The sequence below is a fragment of the Lipotes vexillifer genome, unplaced genomic scaffold, assembly GCF_000442215.2.
Source record: "Lipotes vexillifer unplaced genomic scaffold, Lipotes_vexillifer_v1.1 scaffold307, whole genome shotgun sequence".
NCBI classification, from domain to species: domain Eukaryota; kingdom Metazoa; phylum Chordata; class Mammalia; order Artiodactyla; family Lipotidae; genus Lipotes; species Lipotes vexillifer.
The window spans coordinates 993295-1009700 of NW_006791331.1; positions in this window are offsets into that span (position 1 = coordinate 993295).

Genomic DNA, 16406 nt, shown 5'->3' on the forward strand with positions numbered 1-16406 from the left:
TCTATAGACATCTCATCTCCCAGATTTTCCCAAATAACTTCATTTTTTGTTAGCCTACTGTTTGCTCCAACTATTATCCAGCACCTCAAGTACCTATGATAAACAATTGTGGCTGACTTATTTTTTTACCAAAATTCCCCATGAAAAAGTCACTTTGTAGTGAGTAAACTCTTAGTCAGTCCAAATAAAAACAAACCTTGCAAGTGTGTGCTTCCAGTGCAACATTAGACTAAACAAAACATGACAATTCCCTTGGATTGGGACTTTGCAGGTGTTTCAAACTTATTTTGCCTCCTCCAGTGTCTGCCAAGATGCTTGCTTTCACTGCAACTGCAGGTAGTAAAGTTCCAAGGCTACTGTGGGGGTGGGGAAAGGAGATGGAAGTAGGTTAAGTTAAAATGTTACAAAATTCACTGTTATTGCCAAGATTTAGTCTTTTCTTTTTTAAGTACTCTCTCTGGATTGCTGAAAATTTTTGGCTAATTTCCATAGCTATGCAAGTGTTAATTCTGACAATTTTTGTCTTTGATCTCATCACTAGTATAGAGGAGCGGAATTCTGGAATTCCTTACACTACCATTCTTCCTGACATCACTCAATTAAAATTTATTTTACAGTGCTTGGCTAATAAGTCCCAACATCTGAGTCATCTCTGTATGTGGTTCTGTTGGTTTCTTTATCTCTTGGTGATGGAAGTTTTTTCTTCCTTTTTTCTATGAATCATACATTTTAATTAAATGTTGGACAAAAGATGTATAAGGATAGTAGAGATTGAAGTAAATAGCATTTGCACCCAGAAATGGACCCACTTCTTTTATTAGGTCATTGCTTTCGGAATTTGAGGCAACCAAGTCAAGAGTTCATCTGGATTTGGGTTTTGTGGTTGCTGTCATTACCTTCATTGCACCCCAGGCTTCAATTTACTTCAGATTGCTCCAGAAGTTGGCTGTCATTACTTTGCATTTGGTGTGTATCTGTGGTTCCAGAAGGTTTTTCTTATTGTCCCTACTCCATCCTCAGCTTTCATCACTCCCTGCATGACTATGCTATGGAAATAGTCTCTCTCCATGGTCTTGATTCTCTCCAAGTAGCAGACTTTGGTTGCTTGTTACTTGGAACTCTCCCCATTGTGGACTCATTCCACTGGTGCAGTCTAAGTCTTTGGCAGAGCTTGTGTTCCTGAAATGCAAGGTGAGACTTTCTCAGAGTTCCTTCTCCTCCCCCACCCCATGAGAGTCTATTATGCCTTGTATGTTTGACAAATACTTGGTAGGAAAAATGTTCTGACTCTCCTCATAGTAGCAGATATCTGTTTTGTGTTGGTTCACTAACCCCACCTCAAGATATTTTTATGTCTTTCCTCCAGGATCAGAATGGCTTTTGCTTCTATCCTTCCCCTTAAAGCAGTGGATCTCTGCCTATTTCCCGGGGATGGGAGAAAAGGTTTACAGTCACTCCTCCAGAAGTCAATGGATTTTGCTTCCACACCTCCCCTCATAGTTTAAGGCTTATGCTTTGTATAACGTAAGGCTCAAAAATTGTGGGTTTTATTCCTATCACCAGTGACTGTCAATCATCTTTTGCACCTCTTTCTCTTTCTCCTCTTGCCCACTTCTCTAACTTTGTCATGATTACTTCATGAATGCCTATGGAGAAGAGTTTATGAAATATTTTAAACATCCCTTGTATCTGGGAGCTACCATTTATTCTAAAAGAATTCTCAAACTAACTTTAGGCCTTTAAGAATTATTTGAACAATTAAATGATTAGTTTTTCCCCTTTTCTAGGATAATTACCTCTTCCTCCTTTGTTCTATCAAAGATGAAGCATTTCATGTTTCCCATCACTCCTTGGAGGGGCTTGTCATCAACTTGCAACCTTAGTTCTTTGATGGGTTAAATAAATTGTGACTTGGAACTTCAAGTTCAAGATAGTGATGTAAGAGTATCCTTAATTCACTTCCTCCCACAAACACACTGAATTTACAACTACAAGCAGACAATTTTCTCTGGGAAAAATAAAAACCCAAGCGAGCTGAGTAACTCTCACATATTGAGCAAAGGAGGAAAAACACTGAGAATGTAGGAGAGGCTGAGACAAAAATATCACCAGAAATCCCACCCACACAGGGACAACTCACAACCAGGAAGACACTCAAAATCCCAAGCTTCTCTCTAATGAGCAAAAGGCTTGACCTCCACATCTGGCACCCCAACTTTTAAGACCTACACTTGAGAGGTAAGCCCCCTCAAACATTTGCTTTTGAAAGCCAATAGGGCTTGAATCGAAGAGACCTCTAAGGTATAGCAAACTGACAAACCGTTCTTATCATGCTTGTAGACCCACCCAGCCCAGGACCAAGTGAAGAGGCAATTAAATGATACTCTCCCTTGAAAACAGGCACATTTGCTTATCTTAAAGCATTAGCTTGAGGGGCACACATCTAATTTAACACATATCTAGGGGAATACTAAAATACCCTGCAAAGATAGAGGCCAGTGGATGCCATCTTTGTACTCTCCCTCTTCCTCACTCCAGGTCACCAGTATCCCCCAGAAAAGAGATTCTACAGTGGTAAGGCATCCCTATTTGGGGGGTTGCGAACCAGGGAACATCTCTAGATTGCTTGTCTCTGGGAGCCAATGGAACCTGCTCATGGGTTCTACATGACTCTAACCAACAGGGAAAAAAAATCTTAAGTGGATGCCACCCCCAGGTCACAGCAGAAAGGCAATGGATGGAGAGATCCATTATTTCCATGAAAGAGGCCAATTAGCTTATTTTCATAGTTGCGGCTGAGTGGCAGTCTTCTAATTAAATATGTATGTAAGGGCTGACTGTGATCCACTCCAGCAGTCTTGTCGAATGGGTCATATATTCATGATCTGCCTCTGCTGCATCATAAAGATGCTCACTGAGAAGAATAAGTGAACAAAGTGAGAATTTCAACAAACAGAAAATATAAGAAAGCACAATATAGAAGTCACACAGCAGACTAATATAACACTGAAATAAAAAACACATTAGAAGGCTTCAACAGCAGACTAGATGAAGCAGAGGAAAAGCTCAGTGAATTCAAAGATAGGGCAGTGAAATTCACCCAATCACATCATCAAAGAGAAAAAAAGCTTTAAGAATGTGGACAGAACTTAATGGAATTGTAGAACAATATTAAGCAGACCATCTTCTGCATTATAGGGATCCTAGAGGGAGAATGGAGATAGAAAGGAGCATAAAACTTATTTGGAGAAATAATGGCTGAAAACTTAAAAATTATTTGGAGAAATAGTGGCTGAAAACTTCTTTCACCTAGGGAAGGAAACAAAATCCCAGATCCAGAAAGCCCAGCAAGTTCCAAATAGAATGAACTGAAAGAGACCCACACCAAGACATATTATAATTAAAGTGTCAAAAATTAAAGCAAGGAGTGAATATTCAAAGCAGTAAGAGAAAAACAACTCATTACATACAGGGGAATCCCCATAAGACTATCAGCAGATTATTTATCAGACACTTTGGAGGCCAGAAGGGAGTGTCATGATGTATTTAAAGTGCTTAAAGAAAAAACTGCCAACCAAGAATACCCTACCTGGCAAAGATGTCCTTCAACTTTGAAAAAGAGATAGAGTTTCCAGAGAAACAAAAGCTAAAAGAGTTCATCGCTACTAGAATAAATAATAAAGGAACATCAACCTGAAATGAAAGTCACTTATTAGTAACAGGAGAACATATCAAAGTATAAATCTCACAGTTATAGTAAAATTCAGAAAAATCTAATGTTGAAAAAGTAGTGAGTTAATCACTTATAAAGCTAGTATGAAGGTTAAAAGACAAAAGTAGTAAAAATATCTATAACTACAATAATTTATTAAGGGATTCACAAGATAAAAAAGATGTAAATTGTGACATCAAAAACATAAATAAATATAGAATAAAATGTAGAGCTTTGTACTACGTTCAAACTTGTTGTTATCAACTTAAAATACATTGTTATAAATATAAATAGTTTTACATAAGCCTGATAGTAACCACAAAGCAAAAACTTAGAGTAAATACAGAAAAGAGAGAGAGAGGTGGGGGAAGAGGAATCTGAGCATATCAGTACAGAAAATAATAAATGTATATGCCAACAATTTGGATAACCTAGAAGAAGTTGATAAATTTCCAGAACCATGCAAACCACCAACACTGAATCAAGAAGAAAAAAATAATCTGAACAGACCAATTACTAATAAGGGATGGAATCAGTAATCAGAAACCTCCCAGAAAACAAAAGTCTAGGATCAGATGGCTTCACTGGTGAATTCTACCAACCATTTAAAGAAGCATTAATACTAATCCTTCTCAAACTTTTTCAAAATATAGAAGAGGAAGGACCACTTCCAAACTCATTGTATAAGGCCAGTGTTACCCTGATATCAAAATGAGCTTAGGATGCCACAAGAAAAGAAAATCATAGACCAATATCCCTGATGAACATAGATGCAAAACATCCTCAGTAAATATTAGCAAACAAAATTCAACAGTACATTAAAAGAATCATACACCATGATCAAGTGGGATTTATTACAAGGGTTCAAGTATGTCTCAACATCCACAAATCAATCACTGTGATACAAAACATTAACAAAATGAAGGATAAAAATTATATGATTATTTCAATAGATGCAAAAAAAGCATGTGACAAAATTCAACATTAATTTATTATAAAAACTCTGAAGAAATTCAATGTAGAGTGAACATACCTCAACATAATAAAGGTCATATATGACAAACCCACAGCTAACATCATACTCAGTGACATGAGTTGAAAATCTAAAAGCTTTTTCTCTAAGACCAGGAACAAGGCAAGGAAGCTCACTTTCATCACTTTTATTCCACATTGTGTGGAAGTTCTAGCCAGAACAATATAAGCAAGAGAAAGAAATAAACGGATTCAAATCAGAAAATAAGAAGGAAAACTGTCACTATTTACAGATAATATTATATGTAGAAAATCCTATAGACTCCATCAAAAAGTTTTAGAACAAATAAACAAATTTAGTAAAGTTGCAGGACACCAAATCAATATTTTAAAAATTGTTTGTGTTTCTATATACCAATAGTGAACTATCAGAAAGAAATTTATGAAAACAATCCTATTTATAATTGCATCAAAAAGAAAAAATATTTAGGAATGCATTTATCCAAGAAGTTGAAAGACCTGTACCCTGAAAACTACAAATCACTGATGACAGAAATTGAAGAAGACACAGAGAAATGGAATGTTATTCTGTGACCATGGGTTGCAAGAATTAATATTGTTAAAATGTTCCTACTACCAAAGCAATCTAAATATTCAGTGCAACACCTATAAACATTCCAATAGCATTTTTCAAATAAAGAGACAAACAATCCTAAAATTTGTATGGAAACATAAAAGGTAACAAACAGCCAAAGCAATCTTGAGAAAGAACATAGCAGGAGGCACCACACTTCATGATTTCAAATTATCTTGCAAACCTAGAGTAATCAAAACAGTATTGTATTGGCATAAAACAGGCACATAGATCAGTGTAACTGCTTAGCAAGCCAGGAAATAAACCCACACATATATTGTCAATTACTTTATGACACAGGAGCCAAGAATATGCAATAGGGAAAGGACAGTTTATTTAATACATAGTTTTGGACAAACTGGACAACCACATGCAAAAAAAAAAAAATGTAACTGGACCCCTACCTTATACCATACACAAAAATTAACTAAAAATGGACTAAAGACTTGTATGTAAGACCTGAAACCATAAAACTCTTGAAGAAAATATAGGCAGTAAACTTCTTGACATTTTTTTTGTTGATGTTTTTTTGGATTTGACACCAAAAGCAAAGGCAAAACATGCGAAACTAAATAAGTGGGACTACATCAAACTGAAAGCTTCTGCACAGAAAGGGAAGCTATCAATAAAATGAAAAGGCAATCTACCAAATGGGAAAAAAATATTTTCAAATCATATATCTGATAAGAGGTTAAAATCGAAAATATATAAATAACATAAAACTCAATAACAAAAAAAGCACGGAGCTGATCTCCCTGTGCTATGCCTGGAGGGGTGGGATAAGGAGGGTGGGAGGGAGGGAAATGCAAGAGCAAGAGATATGGGAACATATGTATATGTATAACTGATTCACTTTGTTATAAAGCAGAAACTAACACACCATTGTAAAGCAATTATACTCCAATAAAGATGTAAAAAATAATAATAGTAACAAAAAAAACCCCACAATCTGATTTTTAAAATGGGCAGAGAATCAGAATAGACATGTTTCCATAGAAAACATACAGATGACCAGCATGTACATGGAAATGTTCTCAACATCACTAATCATTAGGGAAATTCAAATTAAAACCACAATGAGGGCTTCCCTGGTGGCGCAGTGCTTGAGAGTCCGCCTGCTGATGCAGGAGACGCGGGTTCGTGCCCCGTTTCGGGAAGATCCCACATGCCGCGGAGCGGCTGGGCCCGTGAGCCATGGCCGCTGAGCCTGCGCGTCCGGAGCCTGTGCTCCACAAATGGGAGAGGCCACAACAGTGAGAGACCCGCATAAAGCAAGAAAAAAAAAAAAAAAAAAAAAAACCACAATGAGATATCACCTCACACCTGTTAGAATGGCTATTATCAAAAAGACAAGAAATAACTACTGTTGGAGAGAATGTGGAGAAAAGGGAAAACTTGTGCATTGTTGGTGGGAATGTAAACTGGTGCAGCCACTATGGAAAGCAATATGGATGTTCTTCAAACAATTAAAAAATAGAACTAAGTTATCATCCAGCAATTCTGCTTCTGGATATTTGTCCAAAGGAAATAAAAATACTAACTTGATAAGATATCTGCACTCCATGTTCATTGCAGCACTATTTACAATAGCCAGTACATGCAAGCAACCTGTGTTCATCGATGGATGAATGGATAAAGAAAATGTGACATACATTTATATGTATATATATATATGTGTGTGTGTGTGTGTGTGTGTGTGTGTGTGTGTGTGTGTGTATCAGCCATAATAAAGGAATGAAACCTTGCCATTCACAACAATATGGATGGACGTTGAGAGCATTAGGGTAAGTGAAATAAGTCAAACTGAAAAAATAAATACCATATGCTTTTACTTATATGTGGAATATAAAAATCAAACAAACAAACAAATGAAAAACAAAATAAAAATCGAAATCATGGATAGGGAGAGCATATTGGTGGTTACCTGAGGTGGAATTTGGGAAAACCGGTTGAAAGGGTTCAAAATGTACAAATTTTCAGTTTTCAAATGAATAAGTCATGAGGATGTAACAGCATGGTGACTATAGTTAATAATACTGTATTGCATATTTGAAAGTAGCTACAAAAGGGGATCTTGATAGTTCTCATTACACACAAAATATCTGTAATTATGTATGGTGTCAGATGTAAACTAAAATTATTGTGGTTATCATTTCACAATGTGTTCAAATATTTCATCATTATATATAAACTATATAATGTTTTGTCAATTATACTCAGATTTTTAAAAAGTAAAAGAAATAAAAGGTAGATAAGGTGATATATATATATATATATATATATATATATATATATACACAATGGAATACTCTTCAACCATTAAAAAGAAGGAAATCTTGCCATTTTTGAAAACAGGGTTGGATCTTGAGGATATTATGCTAAGTGAAATAACTCAGAAAAAGACAAATACCATATGATCTAAATAATATGTTGAATGTAAAAGATAAACTCATAGATATGATCTATCCTGGAGAATGTTCCATGAGCACTTGAGAAAAATGTGTATTCTGTTGTTTTTGGATGGAATGTCCTATAAATATCAATTAAGTCCATCTTGTTTAATGTATCATTTAAAGCTTGTGCTTCCTTATATATTTTCATTTTGGTTGATCTGTCTATTGGTGAAAGTGGGGTGTTAAAGTTCCCTACTCTGATTGTGTTACTGTCGATATCCCCTTTTATGGCTGTTAGTATTTGCCTTATGTATTGAGGTGCTGCTATTTTGGGTGCATAAATACTTACAATTGTTATATCTTCTTCTTGGATCGATCCCTTGATCATTATTTAGTGTCCTTCTTTGTCACTTGTAATATTCTTTATTTTAAAGTCTATTTTGTCTGATATGAGAATTGCTACTCCAGCTTTCTTTTGGTTTCCATTTGCATGGAATATCTTTTCCCATCCCCTTACGTTCAGTCTGTATGTGTCTCTAGGTCTGAAGTGGGTCTCTTGTAGACATCATGTATATGGGTCTTGTTTTTGTATCCATTCAGCCAATCTGTGTCTTTTACTGGGAGCATTTAGTTCATTTACATTTAAGGTAATTATTGATAGGTATGTTCCTAATCCCATTTTCTAAGTTGTTTTGGGTTCGTTATTGTAGGTCTTTTCCTTCTCTTGTGTTTCTTGCCTAGAGAAGTTCCTTCAGCATTTGTTGTAAAGCTGGTTTGGTGGTGGTGAACTCTCAACTTTTCCTTCTCTGTAAAGAGTTTAATTTCTCCATCAAATCTGAGTGAGATCCTTGCTGGATAGAGTAACCTTGGTTGTAGATTTTTCTCCTTCATTACGTTAAATATGTCCTGCCACGCCCTCTGGCTTGCAGAGTTTCTGCTGAAAGATCAGCCGTTAACCTTATGGGGATTCCCTTGTGTGTTATTTGTTGTTTTTCCCTTGCTGCTTTTAATATGTTTTCTTTGTATTTAGTTTTTGACAGTTTGATTAATATGTATCTTGGCGCATTTCTCCTTGTATTTATCCTGTATGTCACTCTCTGTGCTTCCTGGACTTGATTGACTATTTCCTTTCCCACATTAGCGAAGTTTTCAACTATAACCTCTTCAAATATTTTCTCAGTCCCTTTCTTTTTCTCTTCTTCTTCTGGAAACCCTATATTTCACATGTTGGTGCATTTAATGTTGTCCCAGAGGTCCCTGAGACTGTCCTCAGTTATTTTCATTCTTTTTTCTTTATTCTGCTCTGCAGTAGTTATTTCCACTATTTTATCTTTCAGGTCACTTATCCATTCTTCTGCCTCAATTATTCTGCTATTGATCCCATCTAGAGTACTTTTCATTGCATTTATTGTGTTGTTCATCATTGTTTGTTTCATCTTTAGTTCTTCTAGGTCCTTCTTAAATGTTTCTTGCATTTTGTATATTCTATTTCCAAGATTTTGGATCATCTTTACTATCATTATTCTTAATTCTTTTTCAGGTAGACTGCCTATTTCCTCTTCATTTCTTAGGTCTGGTGGGTTTTTATCTTGCTCCTTCATCTGCTGGTGTTTTTCTCTCTTTTCATTTTGCTTACCTTACTGTGTTTGGGGTCTCCATTTTGCATGCTACCAGTTCATAGTTCCCATTGTTTTTGGTGTCTGTCCCCAGTGGCTAATTTTGGTTCAGTGGGCTGTGTAGGCTTCCTGGTGGAGGGGACTAGTGCCTGTGTTCTGGTGGATGAGGCTGTATCTTGTCTTTCTGGTGGGCAGGTCCATGTTTTGTGCTGTGTTTTGGGGTGTCTGTGTACTTATTATGATTTTAGGCAGCCTCTCTGTTAATGCGTGGGGTTGTGTTCCTGTCTTGCTAGTTGTTTGACATAGGTTGCCCAGCACTGTAGCTTGCTGGTCGTTGAGTGAAGCTGCGTGCTAGTGTTGAGATGGAGATATCTGGGAGATTTCCACCATTTGATATTGTGTGGATCTGGGAGGTGTCTTGTGGACCAGTGTCCTGCAGTTCGCTCTCCGACCTCAGAGGCACAGCACTGACTCCTGGCTGCAGCACCAAGAGCCTTTCATCCACATGGCTCAGAATAAAAGGGAGAAAAAGTAGAAGTAAAGAATTAGTAGAAGTAGAAAGAAAGAAAGAAAGAAAGAGAGAAAGAAATATAGAAAGAAAGAAGGGAGGAAGGGAGGGAGGAAGGAAGGGAGGAAGGAGGGAAGGAAGGGAAAAAAGAAGATAAAGTAAAATAAAATAAAGTAAAATATAATAAAGTTATTCAAATAAAAAATTATTAAGAAAAAAAAGGAAAAAAAATTTTAAAAAACAGGCGGATAGACCCCTAGGACAAATGGTGGAAGCAAAGCTATACAGACAAACACAGAAGCATACAGATACACACTCACAAAAAGAGGAAAAGGGGAAAAAATCATAAATCTTGCTCTCAAAGTCTACCTCCTCAATTTGGAATGACTCATTTTCTAAAGGAGCGAAGGAAGGAAAGAACGAATGAAGGAAAGAAAGAAGATAAAGTAAAATAACATGAAGTTATTAAAGTAAAAATAATTATTAAGAAAAAAAATTTTAATGGATGGATAGAACCCTTGGACAAATGGTGGAAGCAAAGCTATACATACAGAATCTCACACAGAAGCATACACATACACACTCACAAAAAGAGGAAAAGGGGAAAGAATCATAAATCTTGCTCTCAAAGTCCACTTCCTCAATTTGGGATGATTCGTTGTCTATTCATGTGTCCCACAGATGCAGAGTACATCAAGATGATTGTGGAGCATTAATCTGCTGCTTCTGAGGCAGCTGGGAGAGATTTCCCTTTCTCTTTTTTGTTCTCACAGCTCCCAGGGGTTCAGCTTTGGATTTGGCCCTGCCTCTGCTTGTAGGTCGCCAGAGGGCGTCTGTTCTGCACTCAGACAGGACAGGGTTAAAGGAGCAGTTGATTTGGGGGCTCTGGCTCACTCAGGCCAGGGGGAGGGAGGGACATGGAGTGCAGGGCGAGCCTGCAGTGGCCGAGGCAGGTGTGACAATACACCAGCCTGAGGCATGCCATACGTTATCCCGGAGGAGTTGTCCCTGTTTCCCAGGACCCTGGCAGTGGCTGGTTGCACAGGCTCTCCGGTAGGGGGTTGTGGATAGTGACATGTGCTCGCACACAGGCTTCTTGGTGGTGGCAGCAGCAGACTTAGTGTCTCATGCCCGTCTCTGTGGTCCGTGCTTTTAGCCGCGGCTCATGCCCATCTCTGGAGCTCCTTTAAGCAGTGCTCTTAATCCCCTCTCCTCACGCACGAGGAAACAAAGAGAGAAGAAAAAGTCTCTTGCCTCTTTGGCAGGTGCAGACATTTCCCCGGACTCCCTCTCGGCCAGATGTGGCGCACGAGCCCCATTCAGACTGTGTTCACGCCAACAATCCCAGTCCTCTCCCGGCCCTCCAACCAAAGCCCGAGACTCAACTCCCAGCCCCGCCCACCCCGGCAAATGAGCCCACAAACCTCTCGGGCTGGTGAGTCCTGGTTGGCAACAATCCTCTCTGCGGGAATCTCTCCCCGATTTGCCCTCCACACGCCTCTTGCTTTGCTCTTCTCCGCGGCTCCGAGGCTTTCGCCTCTGCCACCCGCAGTCTCCGCCTGCGAAGGGGCTTCCTAGTGTGTGGTAACATTTCCTCTTTCACAGCTCCCTCCCACTGGTGCCGGTCCCATCCCTGTCCTTTTGTCTCTGTTTATTCTTTTTTCTTTTGCCCTACCTAGGTATGTGGGCTCTTTCTTGCCTTTTGGGAGGTCTAAGGTCTTCTGCCAGCATTCAGTAGGTGTTCTTTAGGAGTTGTTCCACTTTTAGATGTATTTCTGGAGTACCTGGGGTCAGGAAGGTGATCTCTGCATCTTACTCTTCTGCTATCTTCCCAGAAGTCCATGACTCTTTTTGAATTATGGTTTTCTCAGGGTATATGCCCAGTAGTGGGGTTGCTGGGTCATATGGTAGTTCTATTTGTAGTTTTTTAAGGAACTTCCATACTGTTCTCCATAGTGGCTGTACAAATTCATATTCCCACCAGCAGTGCAAGAGTGTCCCCTTTTCTCCACACCCTCTCCAGCATTTATTGTTTCTAGATTTTTTTGATGATGGCCATTCTGACTGGCGTGAGATGATATCTCGTTGTAGTTTTGATTTGCATTTCTCTAATGATTAATGATGTTGACCATTCTTTCATGTGTTTGTAGGTGATCTGTATATCTTCTTTGGAGAAATGTCTATTTAGGTCTTCTGCCCAGTTTTGGATTGGGTTGTTTGCTTTTTTGTTATTGAGCTGCATGTGCTGCTTGTAAATTTTGGAAATTAATCCTTTGTCAGTTGCTTCATTTGCAAATATTTTCTCCCATTCTGAGGACTGTCTTTTGGTCTTATTTATGGTTTCTTTTGCTGTGCAAAAGCTTTGAAGTTTCATTAGGTCCCATTTGTTTATTTTTGTTTTTATTTCCATTTCTCTAGGAGGTGGGTCAAAAAGGATCTTGCTGTGATTTATGTCATGGTGTGTTCTGCCTATGTTTTCCTCTAAGAGTTTGATAGTTTCTGGCCTTACATTTATGTGTTTAATCCATTTTGAGTTTATTTTTGTGTATGGTGTTAGGGAGTGGTGTAATCTCATACTTTTGCATGTACCTGTCCAGTTTTCCCAGCACCACTTCTTGAAGAGGCTGTCCTTTCTCCACTGTATATTCCTTCCTCCTTTATCAAAGATAAGGTGACTATATGTGTGTGGGTTTATCTCTGGGCTTTCTATCCTGTTCCATTGATATATCTTTCTGTTTTGGTGCCAGTACAATACTGTCTTGATTACTTAACTTTGTAGTACAGTCTGAAGTCAGGGAGCCTGATTCCTCCAGCTCCGTTTTTCATTCTCAAGATTGCTTTGGCTATTCGGGGTCTTTTGTGTTTCCATACAAATTGTGAGATTTTTTGTTCTAGTACTGTGAAAACTGCCAGTGGTAGTTTGATAGGGATTGCATTGAATCTGTAGATTGCTTTGTTTAGTAGAGTCATTTTCACCATGTTGATTCTTCCAATCCAAGAACATGGTATATCTCTCCATCTATTTGTATCATGTTTAATTTCTTTCATCAGTGTCTTATAACTTTCTGCATACAGGTCATTTTCTCCTTAGTTTTATTCCCTGGTATTTTATTCTTTTTTTCTAATGGTAAATGTGTTTCCTTAATTTCTCTTTCAGATTTTTTGTCATTAGTGTATAGGAATGCAAGAGATTTCTGTGTATTAATTTTACCTCCTGCTACTTTAATAAATTCATTGATTAGCTCTAGTAGTTTTCTGTTAGCACCTTTAGGATTCTCTATGTATAGTATCATGTCATTTGCAAAAAGTGACAGTTTTTCTTCTTCTTTGCTGATCTGGATACCTTTTTTTCTTTTTCTTCTCTGAGGGCCATGGGTAGGACTTCCAAAACTGTGTTGAATAATAGTGGTGAGAGTTGGCAAACTTGTCTTTTTCCTGATCTTACAGCAAATGGTTTCATTTTTTCACCATTGAGAACAATGTTGACTGTGGGTTTGTCATATATGGCCTTTATTATGTTGAGGTAATTCCCTCTATGTCTATTTTTTGGAGGGTTTTTATCATAGATCCGTGTTGAATTTTGTCGAAATCTTTTTCTGCATCTATTGAGATGATCATATGGTTTTTCTCCTTCAATTTGTTAATACAGTTTATCACATTGATTGATTTGCGTATATTGACAAATCCTTGCATTGCTAGGATTGACCCTACTTGATCATGGTGCATGATCCTTTTAATATGCTGTTGGATTCTGTTTAGTAGTGTTTTGTTGAGGACTTTTGCATCTATGTTCATTAGGGATATTGGCCTGTAGTTTTCTTTCTTTGTGACATCTTTCCCTGGTTTTGGTATCAGGGTGATGATGGCCTCAAAGAATGAGTTTGGGAGGGTTCCTCCCTCTGCTATCTTTTGGAAGAGTTTGAGAAGGATAGGTGTTAGCTCTTATCTAAATGCTTGGTAGAGTTTGCCTGTGAAGCCATCTGGTCCTAGGCTTTTGTTTGTGGGAAGATTAGTAATCACAGTTCCAATTTCAGTGCTTGGGATTGGTCTGTTTATATGTTCTGTTTCTTCCTGGTTCAGTCTCAGGAGGTTATGCTTTTTAAGAATTTGTCCATTTCTTCCACGTTGTCCATTTTATTCACGTATAATTGCTTGGAGTAGTCTCTCATGATCCTTTGTATTTCTTCAGTGTCAGTTGTTACTTTTCCTTTTTCATTTTGAAATCTGTTGATTTGAGTTTTCACCCTTTTTTTCTTGATGTGTCTGGCTAATGGATTATCAATTTTGTATATCTTCTCAAAGAAACTGCTGTTAGTGTTACTGATGTTTGCTATTGTTGTCTTCATTTTTTTGCATTTATTTCTGATTTGATCTTTATGATTTGTTTCCTTCTGCCAACTATGGGTTGTTTCTGTTCTTCTTTCTCTAGTTGCTACAGGTATATAATTAGGTTGTTCATTTAAGTTTTTTTCCTGTTTCTTGATGTAGGATTGTATTGCTATAAACTTCTCTCTTAGAACTGCTTTTCCTGTATCCCATAGGTTTTTTGTCATCGAGTTTTCATTGTCATTTGTTTCTATGTATTTTTTAATTTCCTCTTTGATTTCTTCAGTGATCTCTTTGTTATTTAGTGGTGTACTGTTTAGCATCCATGTGTTTGTATTTTTTACAGCTCTTCTCTTTTAACTGGTATCTAGTCTCATAACAATGTGGTCAGAAAAGATAGTTGATGTGATTTCAATTTTCTTAAAATTACCAAAGCTTGATTTGTGACCCAAGATATGATCTATCCTGGAGAATGTTCCATGAGCACTTGAGAAAAATGTGTATTCTGTTGTTTTTGGATGGAGTGTTGTATAAATATCAATTAAGTCCATCTTGTTTAATGTATCATTTAAAGCTTGTGTTTCCTTATTTATTTTCATTTTGGATGATCTGTCCATTGGTGAAAGTGGGTTTTTAAAGTCCCCTTCTATGATTGTGTTACTGTCTATTTCTCCTTTAGTGGCTGTTAGCATTCCCCTTATGTATTGAGGTGTTCCTTTTTTGGGTACTTAAATATTTACCATTGTTATATCTTCTTCTTGGATTGATCTTGTAATTATTACATAGTGTCCTTTGTCTCTTGTAATAGTCTTTATTGTAAACTCTATTTTGTCTAATGTGAGTATTGCTACTCCAGCTTTCTTTTGATTTCCGTATTCATGGAATATCTTTTCCCTTCCCCTCATTTTCAGACCGCATGTGTACCTAAGTCTGAAGTGGGTCTCTTGTAGACAGCATATATATGGGTTTTGTTTTTATATCCATTCAGCCAGTCTGTGTCTTTTGGTTGGAGCATTTAATCTATTTACATGTAGGGTAATTATCAATATGTATGCTCTTATTACCATTTTCTTAATTGCTTTGTGTTTGTTTTTGTAGGTCTTTTCCTTCTCTTGTTTTTCCCGCCTAGAGAATTTCCTTTAGCTTTTGCTGTAAAGCTGCTTTTGTGGTGCTGAATTCTCTTAACTTTTGCTTGTCTTTAAAGGTTTTAATTTCTCCATAGAATCTGAATGAAACCCTTGCTGGGTAAAGTAATCTTGGTTTTAGGTTTTTCCCTTTCACCACTCTAAATATGTTCTGCCACTCCCTTCTGGCTTGCAGAGTTTCTGCTGAAATATCAGCTGTTAACCTTATGGTGATTCCCTTGTATGGTATTTGCTGCTTTTCCCGTTCTGCTTTTAATATTTATTCTTTGTATTTAACATTTGATAGTTTGATTAATATATGTCTTAGTGTGTTCCTCCTTGTGTATTTCCTATATGGGACTCTCTGTGCTTCCTGGACTTGACTATTTCCTTTCCCATGTTAGCGAAGTTTATGACTCTAGTCTCTTCAAATATTTTCTCAGTCCCTTTCTTTTTCTCTTCTTCTTCTGGGACCACTATAATTTGAATGTTCTTGCATTTAATGCTGCTCCAGAGGTGTCTGAGACTGTCCTCAATTCTTTTCATTCTTTTTCCTTTATTCTGCTCTGCAGCAGTTATTTCCAATATTTTATCTTCCGGGTCACTTATCTGTTCGTCTGCCTCAGTTATTCTGCTACTGATTCCTTCTAGAGTATTTTTAATTTCTCTTATTGTGTTGTTCATCATTGTTTGTTTGCTTTTTATTTCTTTTTCGTCCTTGTTAAGCCTTTCTTGTATTTTCTCCATTCTATTTACGAGATTTTGGATCATCTTTACTATCATTACTCTGAATTCTTTTTGAGGTAGACTGCCTATTTCCTCTTCCTTCATTTGGTTTGGTGTGTTTTTACCTTGCTCCTTCATCTGCTGCATATTTCTCTGTCTTCTCATTTTGTTTAACTTACTATGTTTGGGGTCTCTTTTTTGCCACCTGCACATTCGTAGTTCCATTTAGTTTGGGTGTGTGCCTGAAGTGGGTGAGGTTGGTTCAGTGGCTTGTGTAGGCTTCATGGTGGATGAGACTGGTGCCTGTGTTCTGGTGGATGAGGCTGGATATTGTCTTTCTGGAGGCAGGACCTCTTCCGGTTGTATGTTTTGGGGTGTATGTGAACTTAGTATAA